Source organism: Acipenser ruthenus, chromosome 8 (assembly GCF_902713425.1).
Source record: "Acipenser ruthenus chromosome 8, fAciRut3.2 maternal haplotype, whole genome shotgun sequence".
Taxonomy (NCBI): domain Eukaryota; kingdom Metazoa; phylum Chordata; class Actinopteri; order Acipenseriformes; family Acipenseridae; genus Acipenser; species Acipenser ruthenus.
Genome location: NC_081196.1, coordinates 33317583 through 33331756, shown reverse-complemented (window position 1 = coordinate 33331756; position 14174 = coordinate 33317583).

The window sequence follows — 14174 nt, the reverse complement described above, 5'->3', positions numbered from 1 at the left end:
GCTAAAAATAAATAAATAAATGTAATTAGTCGTAGTGGTAGCATGTTGACACAACTTTAGCACATCACATAAAATAATCCCTTTTGTGCTATGGGGGAATCTTAATAGAAACATGTAACCATACTTGGAAATATAGAAAAACAGAAGAACAGAAAAAACGAATAGGTAAAATGAGAGCATTTTTGTAATATCATTCTACAATCTTATAAAGTCCTTGTAAACACCCCTTTTAGTGCAATATGTGTTTCATTATTGGTACGTTCTTATGATGCATGCTATAGGAAATATTAGCATAGCCCCGCCTTAATTATCATAAAATGACACTCACTGGCATGGCACTTAAGTTTGTTATAAACCCATGTCAAAATAAAAAAGGGTTTACAAGGGATTTTATTTCAGGAATAGTAGCGCAACAATAATATCATGCTACTAATAACATGGATTTAAATTCCATAAGAAATGACTCTCTAAAAAAATCTGCATTCTTACATTTGTATGTTTTTTTGAAAAATATTGTTCATTATCTTGACTGTTCCCATTTGTTCTTTTGGGATGCCTGTGATGTTAAAAAAAAAAAAAAAAAGTTTGTTTGAAAAAAACAAACAGTTATTCAACACCCGATTTTTGGCCGTCTATTAAGATAATTGTTTGTTGTATAATTAACACATGGGGCAGGGACTTCAGCTGCACACCCCGTGATCAAACTACCTCACATTAGAAATTAAGCTTTTAGTCTTTTCCAAAGCGGACCTAGTTGAAAAACTAAGCAGATACAGCAATAGAAAATGATACAAACATAAAAGGATATTAAACTGATAATACATTTAATAGTATAACAATGTAGGAAGATATGAAGTAAGACTTTAAATTATGATACAAGTTAATTTTGCTTTACATTTTTTTTCAGATTATAAAATAAATACTTGGTATTGAGACAGCCCTTGTGGTGTAGCCTCATCCAATATAATGAACTCAACTCCACCCCAGTGTGCGTGAGACTTTTAATATATTTACTTTTATTTCAGTTTCTTGGCTTCCCTCTTTGAAAGCAGCCAGTCTGTCTTTTGAAGATTCTGTCATAACATGTATAAATGAAATAGCTTAGATACTGATTTTCCATGGATCACACCAACTAGTTCAGCTCTGCAGATCAATTCTATGCCCAGGATGAAAAAGTGTGCGGCAAACTACAAGTGACAAAACAACTGTGCTACTCCTTCAGAATTCAAACTCGTGTTCATATAAGCAATGCTCTGCCTGTACATGGTTATGCAGCCCCTGTTCATGATAAATGTAGGCTGAGTTAAGGGTTTATATGAAACACTGTGGCATGCATCTACATTAATTCAAATGGATTTACACAATAGTTCCTACATATTTAAATGGTTAATATCAATTCAAATAAAACGTTTTATGTACATGTCAGGGGTTTGTTTGCATGACTTTACAGGGAAGTATATATTTTTTGTAATAACCTTCTCTTCTATACCCCCCAGGTTGTTTGGATCTCAGACTGACCACCAGACCACCCTCAGGAGCGCACAGGAACCACACAGGCAGGTAAGTAAAATGGTTGTCAAACAAGAAAAAGTCAATAACACTTATACCCCCTAAAATAACAATGGTTTGGGGGCTCCCGAGTGGCGCATCCAGTAAAGGCGCTCCATATGGAGTGCAGGATGTGTAGTCTGGACGTCGCAAGTTTGAGTCCAGGCTATTCTTTTGCCGACCGAGGACTGGAGCTTCCAGGGGGCGGCGCTCAATTGGCCGCACTCCGCCCGGGGGGAGGGAGGGTTAGGTTGTCCAGGGTGTCCTCGGCTCACTGCGCACCAGCGATCCCTGTAGTCTGGCCGTGCACCTGTGGGCTTGCCTGTAAGCTGCCCGAGAGCTGCGTTGTCTTCAGACGCTGTAGCTCTTGGGTGGCTGCATGGTGAGTCCGCAGTGTGAAAAAAAGCGGTCGGCTGACGGCACACGCTTCGGAGGACAGTGTGTGTTGGTCTTCGCCCTCCCGAGTAAGCGCAGGGGTGGTAGCGGTGAGCTGAGCCTAAAAATAATTGGCCATTTCAAATTGGGGAGAAAATAATAAAAAGTAAATTGGCAATGACTAAATTATAAAAAAAACAAAACAAAAAACAAAACAAAAAAAAAACAATGGTTTTCCCAGGGATACTATAAGCATTCAGGTAGTTCAGTTCCACTGGGGGATTCCAAAATGTCCCACACTGGTTAGGAAGTAGATTAATTATGTCCACAATATCATTATAGTGGACCTCCAATGGCCGCAGAGTGTCTTATTCCTCAAAGGACAAAGATCATCTTCTCCAAAGTAGTCTTCACCATAATACAGGAACTTTGATTCATCCACGAAAGTCCAAATGGCTCCTTGCCAATACTTTGCATCCAGATCCCACGCCTGCCTCCAGGGGGTGCTTCCTCCCTCTCTCTGGCGTTGATCCTGGAGAAACAATGAAAACAATCCATCCTTAATACTTGCTCTCCCCTCCCTGTCTCACTCTGAGCAGGGCCAATTCACACACCCCGCATTTGGCCCTTCCTTCCAAGTGCGTTAGTTTTTCAACCCGGCTACTGATACTTCATTCTAGTAGGCGAGAGCTTCACTTATTGGGGTGACTGCAGGCGATACAGCAGTCCATTTTCTCAGCAATCCTTCTTCTGGAACAGAGGGAAAGAGAAGGCAAGCCCTGGAGACAGACAAACTACAATCCGTCAGCACTAGTAATGTAATAAAGATATCTTCCAGTCCGACAGTATACCTATTCCATTCACAGTCCCTATGTACTGGAGTCGTGTAACAGTTAACAATAACTAGAACACTAGCATCCATCAGACGGGACGCTTACGTAAACAACTCGAGTTATACTCGCAATCCGTGTGAAACAGTATTCTCATAATCTCGACAATGCAAAGAGTACTTAATTTTCTTTTCTGTGACGTAGAGTCTTCACTGCATTTACTTGTGCCATTTTGTTTCCTTCTGCTTCTCTTCAATGTATATGTTGCTTAAGCTCCAGTGTTGCTTCTCTTCCTTCCATATCCAAAATGGCCCCAGTCCGGTCCCAGAGTGTTCCTCCCATGTCTCTTCCTGTCCTTTTAGTTCCAGTTATATCGGGGAACTAATCAAGTGGTGCTGATGACTTGCACCTGACTAAAATTAAGGTCCCAATCACTTGTGACCGTGCCTGTGATAAAATAATTAAAAGGATAACAAACATACATAAATTCCTTATTGGGGTCTCACTTTGGGTATATAAAACACATAGATTTAACCCCTTATCGGGGCCTCCCTTTGGGTATACAAATAAATACACAGAGCGCATAAAAAATACAATAATTAGTGCAACTAAAACAGTGTACAATAAAACTACCAGTGCGGCTGTGTGGTCCAGTGGTTAAAGAAAAGGGCTTGTAACCAGGAGGTCCCCGGTTCAAATCCCACCTCAGCCACTGATTCATTGTGTGACCCTGAGCAAGTCACTTAACCTCCTTGTCTTTCGGGTGAGACGTAGTTGTAAGTGACTCTGCAGCTGATGCATAATTCACACACCCTAGTCTCTGTAAGTCGCCTTGGATAAAGGCGTCTGCTAAATAAACAAATAATAATAAAACAATTAAAACTTTGGTCACTTGTGACATCAATTTTAAAAAATGTACATTTTCTTACATTTACTTGGTTATTTATCATTTTGTTTTACACCACATGGCAGTTTCTAATAATGTACTGTTATGTGTAGAATTCACACATTTAGGCAACTAAAAAGGTTCTTGAGTGATGTTTAGACAGAACTGGTACTGCAATATGACTGCTTGAAAGTGTACTGTTTTTGAATTGGATTAATATTTGCACAGCATTAGCGTGTTTATTATTTATCTTTTGTGTATCTCAAAAAATTACAGCACAAACCATGACACATGTTCTTTAGCATGTCCATTATATTTTTATTGGGGAGCTTTTTTTTTAAACTCATGGGACTTTCCCTAAAACAGGGTTTACCATGATATATTTGTACAGTAGTTTTGGAGTTTATCATGCTTTTCCCATGCTAATACTAGGCTTCTAGCTGGGTTACTACCATGTTCATATGTAATTTACCATACTTGCCTGTGTTTTAAAAGGACATTACCATGTTTTTACATTACCGCACCTTGCTATTCGTTTACCATGTTTCAACACACTTAAGAGTTAAGGTATATATTTTTTTTAATTAATCCTACAGTCTGCCAAAGTAAACAGTCCTTGTCTCAGTTAAAAATAAATTGTCATGATGAAGCCCTTTGATTCCAGATTAACGAGCACGATAAACTAAGCAGACGCTTTTAGCCCTGTTTTTGTTTTGTTCTGTTCTTTCATATCCTCCGATTATTGTTTTACCATTCCCTGCCTTGTTCTGTTTGCCGCAAATGAAAAGCAGCAGACAAGCCCTTGGCAGGGACATAAGCATAATGCAATGATTTACTGTAACTAAAGAGTCCAATATTAAAAAAAAGTTAATCATCTTTGATGAGAATTGTCTGAACCACTTCCTGAGTGAGCATGTAAACTCGTAGTGCACACTGTTTGAAGTGCTCTTAGGTGGTGTCAGGGAGCCTGGTGTGTCTCTTATCACCTGACTGCATAACGACATGTTTCCTCAAGTGACGCATGTGCCTTGGTACAGAGGAAGGAAAGCAGTGACTAAAGCCTTACACGGGGCATCAGCAGCAGGGCAGCGCCAATTCAGCACCCCAGCTGGAGTATTATTTTGGTATTTATTTAAAATTAGTGGTTTTCAGCTTGGATGAGAGCAATCTTAATTCAAATGCAGATGGAATTGTAGCATAACTGATTTTATACTGGCTACCCATTCACACTGAGGTCAAGTGAGAGGTGGGTAGACAGTGTGTGAAACCATGCCAAGGCTTGAACATGCACATTTCCATACATAGAGCAAAGAACTACTGCAATGATACAGCAGTGTCCCTCACAGAATATAGAGGTTGTGACAGATGATAGAACCCTGGCATCGAGGTTCAGAGACCAACCTGTTGTGTGCTGTGAAGCCATTTCTTGAAAATGTAGCATTTCTTATATTGAATAAGTCATCAATATCATACAGTACTTCTAGGCAAGCCCAGGTCTTTTTGATTACTAACTTTTTTGTATAAGAATAGACCCATCATCTGTGCAAATAAATGTTTGTCTTGCCTTTATGCCAATATCTATAACTTTTATAACAATTTAACAAACAGTCAATTTTCATCAAATTACCTATGCCAAAAGGTATATTTATGGAACACTCAATTGAATCCACCTCAATTATACTTTAGTTCCTCCCATCTGTAAGAGTTACCCCACTGGAAACATGACTGAACATGTCATCTGTGTTATTCTAAATTACATTTCTTATAGACAGAGGTTAAGAGGAAAAACAGTTTAAATTATATTAATGCCTCAAACAAGACCTAATCATCTGAAATAAACCAAATGTACAGAACAAAAACTTTGTAGCCCAGCTACAAAGATCTAAAGAAGAAAGGCAGGGAGAATGACAGGACACATTGGGACCATACACCTTAATCCCATGTATAGGGTAGGGAATTACAGAAGCACAGAAGCCAGAATTACTGGACAGGCGGTCTCAGGATAGAAATCCCAGTAAACTGCAAACTGTATAATCCTATTAGATGAAATTTCGGGATAAAGAACACACAGTCACATGAGAAACGTAATTGCTTGAGCTAGAATCACAAGACAAACTACAGTATTTTCAGAATTAATTTCAAACAGTAGAAACAAGATACTGCAGTCATCTTTGATTTCATCAGGTGAGTTGTTGGCAACATGTTACATCAAATGACAAAGTGCACCCTGTATTGTCTCCAGAATGATTATTTATTTTATATTTAAACCAACATTTCAACGTATCAATCAAGGGTTATCCAGGATAGAGAATTTGAAGACAGGGCTTATAATCTCTGGACACAGGACAGAAAGCCCTGCCAAAGGAGCAGCAACTTCTCAAGCTTTATTAAATATATACTTTATTTTTTTTATGGCTGGATTTCAAAGTCATGTGACATATATTGTACCAATAGGCCCACTTAGAAAAAATAAACAATGCATGGTTTGCTTCATGTATTTTAAAAGGAACAAAATGTTCTGAATTCTTGGTATGAGTCATGGAGAGGATGGTGCAAAAAGAGGCCAAATGTTGTAATCATTGTTAATACTGGTACTGGTCTGAGAAAACAAAGGGGAGGTGTTGGGCATCTTGCTGAAAATGAATTTATTCAATGGTGTCTTCAGCAATGATTGATTCATTCTGACCTAATGTGCTGGGACACTGGAGGAATAGATTGGTGTCAGCATCAGCACCTATACATATAACTGTTGACTATGCTATAATTCTGTGAGAAAGGATTTGCTATGATGAAAAGCAGTGAGGAGCAGATAAAAGGACTCACCTATGAGAAACATGCAGTTAATACCTACAGAGCAGACCATTTCTTATATGGGGCTAATTTGTTCTTCCTTTCCCTGCAACTAAAATAGCTATGACAGCTTATATTTTATGCCCAAATATAAGAAAAGCCGAACATATCCCCCCAAAAATTAAATTGAATAATTCAAATCTGAACTTGGACTAGATATTCCAACTAACTTGTAGTCCCCATCATAAATAAATGTGATCCTCAAGATAGTGGTATGAGAATCTTCAGACAGCATTGGATTCAAATTGAATTATTGCTTTATTGCTATTGTGGTGGATTTAAAAAAAAAAATACCAGATGACAAAAAAATATTATAACTGTGTGCAATTCTTTGATGCTAACCCTACATACAATCAGTTATCTTTATCACAGCTTGTTTTGTTCTTTGGTACTTGGTGTTTCAAATGTAATCATATGGTTAGTGAAAGTTTTACTTTATAATCTGTGATTGAGTGCTTGAAGTTGTGGATGAGGGTAATGGATCTCACAGGGCTGATGCCTCTACTTCATAAAAGTTTCCTGCATTTCTCAAAATGTAATTAACATCTGACAACGAGGTTATGGATTTCCCGAGCAATGGGTAAATGACCTGGGTTATTACACTATTTCCGTATCTGTTACTTCAATTAAAAAATCAGTTTGGAGGAAATGACCAATCCCTTTGCTTCTGATGTCATCATTCAGTCAGATATCACCACATCTAGTGGCAGTTGCCAAGGGGAAGTCCACCTCCAACTGTGTCTGCTTTTGAGGAGGTGGAAGAACAAGGAGATCTACCACTCTGGGGTGTTTCCAATGATATGCATCAGCTCATTTGTAAGGCATCCAAAGCCTAGTGTGTAGTAGCAAGCAGGAGCTAAAACTACCTTTTGGGAATGCAATCGTTTATTTTATTTACAGAAAATTAACATTTGAAAAACTGTAGTAAGAGGTCGGGTACGCCTCAGGAAACACTCTTCTAGCCAATCAGGGACTCCCAGTCAACTAAACTTTGACCAAGCCCCCTTTCAATCAATTGGCTGTCAGTGCATCTGCTCTAAACAGCTGATTTAATTTCCAACTGACTTAATTGGAAATTAATTTAACTGCAGAGTCAATTCAAAGCGATGACATCACAATTGAGACTTCCTTCATTTCCATGAAAATCCCTTTTTAAAAGTTTACTATAGTAAAAGCATAGCAAAGTGTAATAAAGTATAGTGAAAGCTGGTAAAGCATAGTAAAGCATATAGAGGTATGGTAAAGCATATTAAAAACATAGCAAAACAGGGTAAACTATGGTAAATGCTTAGTATAACCATGGGGCAAGCATGGTAAAACTACAAAAATAATGTGGTAAACCTTTATAAGGATGACAAATGCTAAAAGGTGATTTAAAAAAAAATGCTATATAAAAAAATAAAGCAGTACTGTGTAAAATAAATTTATAGTACTATATTTAACCCTAACCCAAACCATAACCTTAACTCCATGCCGATTGGCTTATATTATTACTTGGGATGCTAACACAGCAATACTTCGGCTTGCAATCCTAACATATACAGTGTCCTTTAACACAAAATCAGTACATAGTTATAGTTTAACATGTTTCAAGGTCAAAGTCAAGAAACGCAAACTTGAAGACCCCGGAAGCTTCTTGATGAGTCTGCCCAACCACAGACTGGTTTATGACCTGTATGGGTCTCTGCTTCCATCACAGCCCTGCAGCTGGTGCCCTCCCAGTTTGTTCTTTTAAAACCATTTACCAGCAAGAAGTACTGTGTATCTGTGCTTCACAGTTATTATTATTTATTTCTTAGCAGACACCCTTATCCAGGGCAACTTACAATTGTTACAAAATATCACATTATTTTTACATACAATTACATTCTTTTTTACATACAATTACCCATTAATACAGTTGTTTTTTTACTGGAGCAATCTAGGTAAAGTACCTTGCTCAAGGGTACAGCATCAGTGTCCCCCACCTGGGATTGAACCCACGATCCTCCGGTCAAGAGTCCAGAGCCCTAACCACTACTCCACACTACTGCACGTCAGCACTCCAGTCTTGTTTTTTTCTTTGCCTGCCAGCACCAAGACAGTTTAATGTAGTTTGTCGTCGTCAGCTATCCCATAAAGATCATCTTTCACTGAGTACAAAACAAATGGCTGGATTGTACTCCTACTTTACAATAATCAGCAGGAATTTGTTGTGTCTATAACCTAGAAGCAGTTTCAAGCAGTTCAAATAAAAACAAAACTGTTTGGAGGACTTGTAGAATACACTTATGAAATAGTATGATAATCACGATTTCAAATACATATTAACAGCCTACATTTTGATATCCAATGTTTTAATAGTACACAGCACAAATCTCAAATTCACACATTCATTTTGCATTTGCACATTTTATTGAAATAATATGTAAAGGTCATTTAGCTACACAGATACCTGAACAACCGACTTCTCTATCTGTCAACAAGTGATAATCCAGTAGCCATTGGGTACTTTGTGTGAAAATATGTGAGCATGGATTAGTGTTTGCTTATTGTATAAAAGAGAAAAGAGCATGGCATACCTAAATAATGAAAATGATCCATACCTTCTAATGGACAGTGTAATAAAAATAAACTACAGCACATAAAGCTAAATAAATGAATGATGTATTGTCCATAAAATCAAACTCACATAACAAATATTACTAGATTCAGTTGAGTGGACATGTATTGTTCAGAACAACTGCAATGCGGTACAGCAATCTTGTCTTGTCAAAGGCTTAGGATGACCACTGCAGTGACTTTCAGCAACACGGCTGGTACTTACTGTATCAGACTTAGTTAAATACTAATGTGATTGCTTCCATACATTACCCTGTATTCGACACTCTCTAGCGTTTCATGAGCTTATCGCTAAGTATTTGTTTCCAATCCATGGTATTCTTTGAGAAAGCGTATACTTCATAGAGGAAGAGATGAGACTACAAAGTATAGTTATACTACAGATTAGCATGATGTATTATATCTGGCCTTGAGTTTACTAATGCTCACAATACAGCAGAGAGGATTTAGAGGGTGTAGAAAAGGTTGGGAGACTGAAGTTCAAGTTTCTTAGTCAGCCAAATCTTAGGGCATTACCCTGGAGGAAACCTTTCCAGGGCCATTAGCAGACAATATCATTAACAATGACAACATCATGTGTTTACAAGAAATGTTACAGTGACCCTGATACAGTTTCACAGTGTTATTAATATGGTGTTATGTTACTGAAATGACCAGTCTGTATTCCTGGTAATTTCAGTTCCTACCAGTTCCTACCAGTCAGATGCCATTGGTTTGGCAAAACACCTTTGGTACCATTCTCCCCTTGTGATGTCACTGCATTGCCACTGAAGATAATTTGATATGGAACATAAAAGAATTTGATATCTTCAATTGACACAAATTTTAAAAAATGTGACTGGAAGATGAACTATATTATCACTACAGTCAATACAGCTCGTTAATGTGAAGCAACATTTTTAAGTATTGATTTTTTATTGCAAGACTACCATGGATCTGCTAGCATGCAGTTTCAGTGCAGTTAAACTACAGTGAACTACACTCTGCAATTATGTGTCCATGTGGTTGAAGATGGAATTAGAAAGTAGTTGTCAGAACTGAATAATGGATAGACTATTAAAGCTAACCTGATCGCTAAGAACTGAGATGGTCGGTACACAGCTCATCCCCACAATGACCGCACCCAGACGGACAAGTCCTACCTGCTCTTAACAATAATGATCCTGGTATTTGCCCAAGTTGAAGCCACCATAAACAACAGAGGCCATTGATCTTTTTCTGGCACAGGACACTGCAACCGGGAACTTTAATGGCAGTGAAATTTGATTAATATTCCCCATTAGATAAGATGGATTTCAATCTGTTCCGGGGTGCCAGATGGAGGCTGCTCACCTACTTACCGGAATACTGCAGATGACTCTACTTTACAGGAAGCTGTGTGCATTGGATAACAGTAAGTCCTAACTTTCAGGGGCTGTCACCAACCGGATCCGTGTCACTGTCTTCCAGCCTGGCAGGAAAGGGAAACACGATTATAATTACAGCACTGCTGGGACCAAGCTTGGGACAATTATCACTGCTACATAATATTGGATGAGAAACATGATCCTGCTGTGAAGTGGATTGGATGCTGAGAACCTGCAGTATTGCTGTGAGCGGCATATTAAAACCTGCCTTCACTGAGCAAACCATATGTTTCAGATCTGTTGATAATGAAACAGCTGTATGAGTTCATTTACTTACGCAATGTTCCAGTTAAATATTTCACTATCTGATTTACACAATATAAATAAAGCGGTTAAATATTGAAAACAGTGAATTAGCAAATGGCTCTTACACAGTAAATTGTATTAGATGTACAATGTACTAACAAGGAAGCATTGTATTTACTTAATGTAAATGTATTACCTAGTACAATTTAAAGGAAAAATAATATATTGCCTTCTTTTCATTTTTTGATAATTTATTCAAACGTTTTTTTACAGTACCTTGCACACAGACAACCAATCACCTAATAACAGAGCTGTGTGCCCAATTTGTGGTAAAGATACTTGGGCAAAGAGTTCCTTCCATACAAAACTAAAGTTAACCTCTGGAGCTGTATTTATCATGTAAATCCAGTCTGCTTAAAAGTGCCAACTTACTATCAGGAGCACACCTAACTAGGATTTAGAGTTGACAGATTACATCTGGATAACGTAGTCCTATATGCTTAGCTAAAACAAGCCTGATAGTGATTTCAATCTTTGAAGTGAAATAGATCCCAGATGAAAGGGCTGGAGCACTCTGTAACAGGCTACATAAACATGCATACACTGTACTGTGGAGCAGCACTTCATCTCCCTGCGCAGATCCCTGTTACCTCAACCTTGAGGTATGTGCTAAACTTAAGACAGACATTTCAAGTGGCTGGCAAACATGCTTCCCGCACTCTGTAACCTGTGTAGTGCCACAAGTTCCATGAAAGTAAGCTTAAATCAACCTGAGAATTTCTCTCTCCTTTGACGTCAGGGGTGTGGTGCATGATGCAGGCCTCACTTCTTAGAAAAACAGAAGAGTGGATTGCAGCCTGGGTACGTGAGGAGGGGTTTGTAGGATGATTGCTGAAGGATGGTGAGGAGAGCGTTTCTTCTCCAGAAAGGCTCCCCTCATGAGTGTCTGTACAAACCTAACCTGTTTGTGTATGCAGACACAAGACAAGTGTGTTGTTGATTTAATGCCCTCTGGTTCACCGGGTTTACCGCAAAGCTCTAATACTCAACCCAAGACAGGCAATTCTTATTGCGAAGAGACTGCTGCCCCACAAGACTTGCTGCTCTCGGAGGATACCCCACTCTCCAGACAATGAGAGACATTCAGGGTGTGTGAGGTCTTTCCCACTTAGAACTGCTGTACCGAATAAAGTAATATAGTACAAAGTTATAAAACATTTAAATCTAAGCCAGCAGGTATCATTGTACTTACCTTCCTACCTACCTACCCTAGTTAAGTTCAAATTGCTTTTCTTCATTGTTTAAAATCAAGCTTTTTTGCTTTGTTGTTGTAAAAGATAAGATATCAAAGCAGTATGTTAGCTTCAGGGTGGCGGAGAAGGAAAGCTATACAAATACTAATCTGCAGAAATCAGACCAATCAGCAGTGTTTTGCTAAAGGGTTGCAAATCTTATTTTCTTTTGGCATCTGAAATCTGGCACCCGAATGAAAGCTGGTGCCACATGCCATCGAACAAGCTTTACTCTAAATACACTGAAATATAGAAGGAGGTTAAAACAAACTGCAGACTCTGCAACTAGGACAAGGTTATAGGGTCTAATCTTTTCTATTTTATATCTTCTGCTCTTCTTAAACTTTGAACACTGCTCACATGCCATCTTCAACATCTGAGAGGGCTAACTGGGCCCCCTCTGTGTTATGTAATATTTTATGATAGATCTCTGAGTAAAATAAAACTTTATATATACAGTATATAAGATGCCCTGGGGGCTGGGCGCATCACAGGGTGCATGCAGTAGCTAGACATTTCTAGATCCCACAACTTGTTTTTTTTTGTCCTTTAGCAGAAAACTACAAGTTTCAAAATGAATTCCTTCTAAACACAATCACAGACGTTCGTTTGCAGCAAGCCAAAGCCACAAAATCTTCAGCAGCAGAATCCCATGAGTCTGCTTGAGAGAAAAGAGCTAGGGCAGCCCAAAATGCCACAACAGATCCTCACATACTTTTAAGTTTGGTTTAAAAATATGCAAAACAAACATATATGGACCATTTTCAAACCATATTTTATTTACATTTCAAACCCGGCACCGCAATTGTTTTTTTTTATGCCTGTCCTCAAATGTTTGTTTTATTTTTTACCCCACTGATATTTTTATAAGGTTTTCTGAGATCACAGGCTATAAAATTGCTGCATCCCCTTTTTTTAAAAACACATTCCTTGCATCGTAAAGGCCAGCATCCAATAACATGCACATTCCCACAAATGTGTAGGAACTGCACAGATTAGATGTGGCATAGATGTACCTGGAGACTGTATCTGACATTAGGTCAGAACATCTTTCTAACCTACATTTACCACCATTCTCTTTGCTGAAGCCTGTTCCAGTCGGGGAGTCCCCACCCAAGGCTTAGGATATTGCAGAGAGGTGTGTATAATGTACTGGGTCATTTGGCAATATGCCAGAGCTGTAACAAAGCTGTAGCTTCAGGAAACAGACAGTGTAACATCTAGCTTGTGTTTAGCTGAGTTCAGCACTTGTTTTTCTACCAAACTGTCTGGAAACACCCACTAACCAAGGCAAGTCTCTTTGATCTGTGAGGTACACACCACCACGCTGTTTTTAAAAGCATGGGGGTATTTAATTTACATTTCAAATCCGGCACTGCAGTAGCTTTGTTTTTTATGCCTGTCCTCAAATGTTAGTTTTGTTTTTACCCTACTGATACCTGTGGCGGAGTGTCCCGCCCCTATTTATTATTATTTGTATTTTTGTTTGCGGGTAAAAGCGCCGCGTCTTTTATTGTTATATTTTAAAACCCCGTGAGGATGCATGGCTGATCAGCTACTGATTATTTAACTAGCTGACAGTCATGCATCCTTACCAAACGCGTGCAGACTCTGGCCGAGGGATAATAAGATAATTAACAACTAGTTAATCCCTCGGCCAGAGTATATAAACCTGCAGCTATCTGCACTCAAGGTGGTTGGGTGTATAGAGGAGAGTACGGGGAGCGGAGAGAGCGAGTCACATTTGAAAAAACAATTGCTAAAACGTGCTGGATTCTCCAGCACGACACTTACTTGTTTGTTTGTTGATTTGTTTGGCCCTTGTGCCCTTTTGTTTTGTGTTTTGTTGTTTTGTTTAAATCTTTTATTTTGTTTGTTAATAAATACGCTGAGTGCTACTGCACTCAGCTTCACCCGCCCATCCACTGTTTTGGTGTCAGTTACTTCCTGGTCCCTGACGTCATCCACCTCACCACTGCGAGCCAGACTGCCACATATGGTGTCCGAAGTGGGATAAACAACGCCTCCAACAGCCGGACCAGGAACAGCAAAGGAAGTTTTTTTTGTGTGTTCGTTTTTTTCAAATAGTGTTTTTTTGTGTTTGAAAAAAAAAAAATGGATAAAGTGGACGCTTACATGG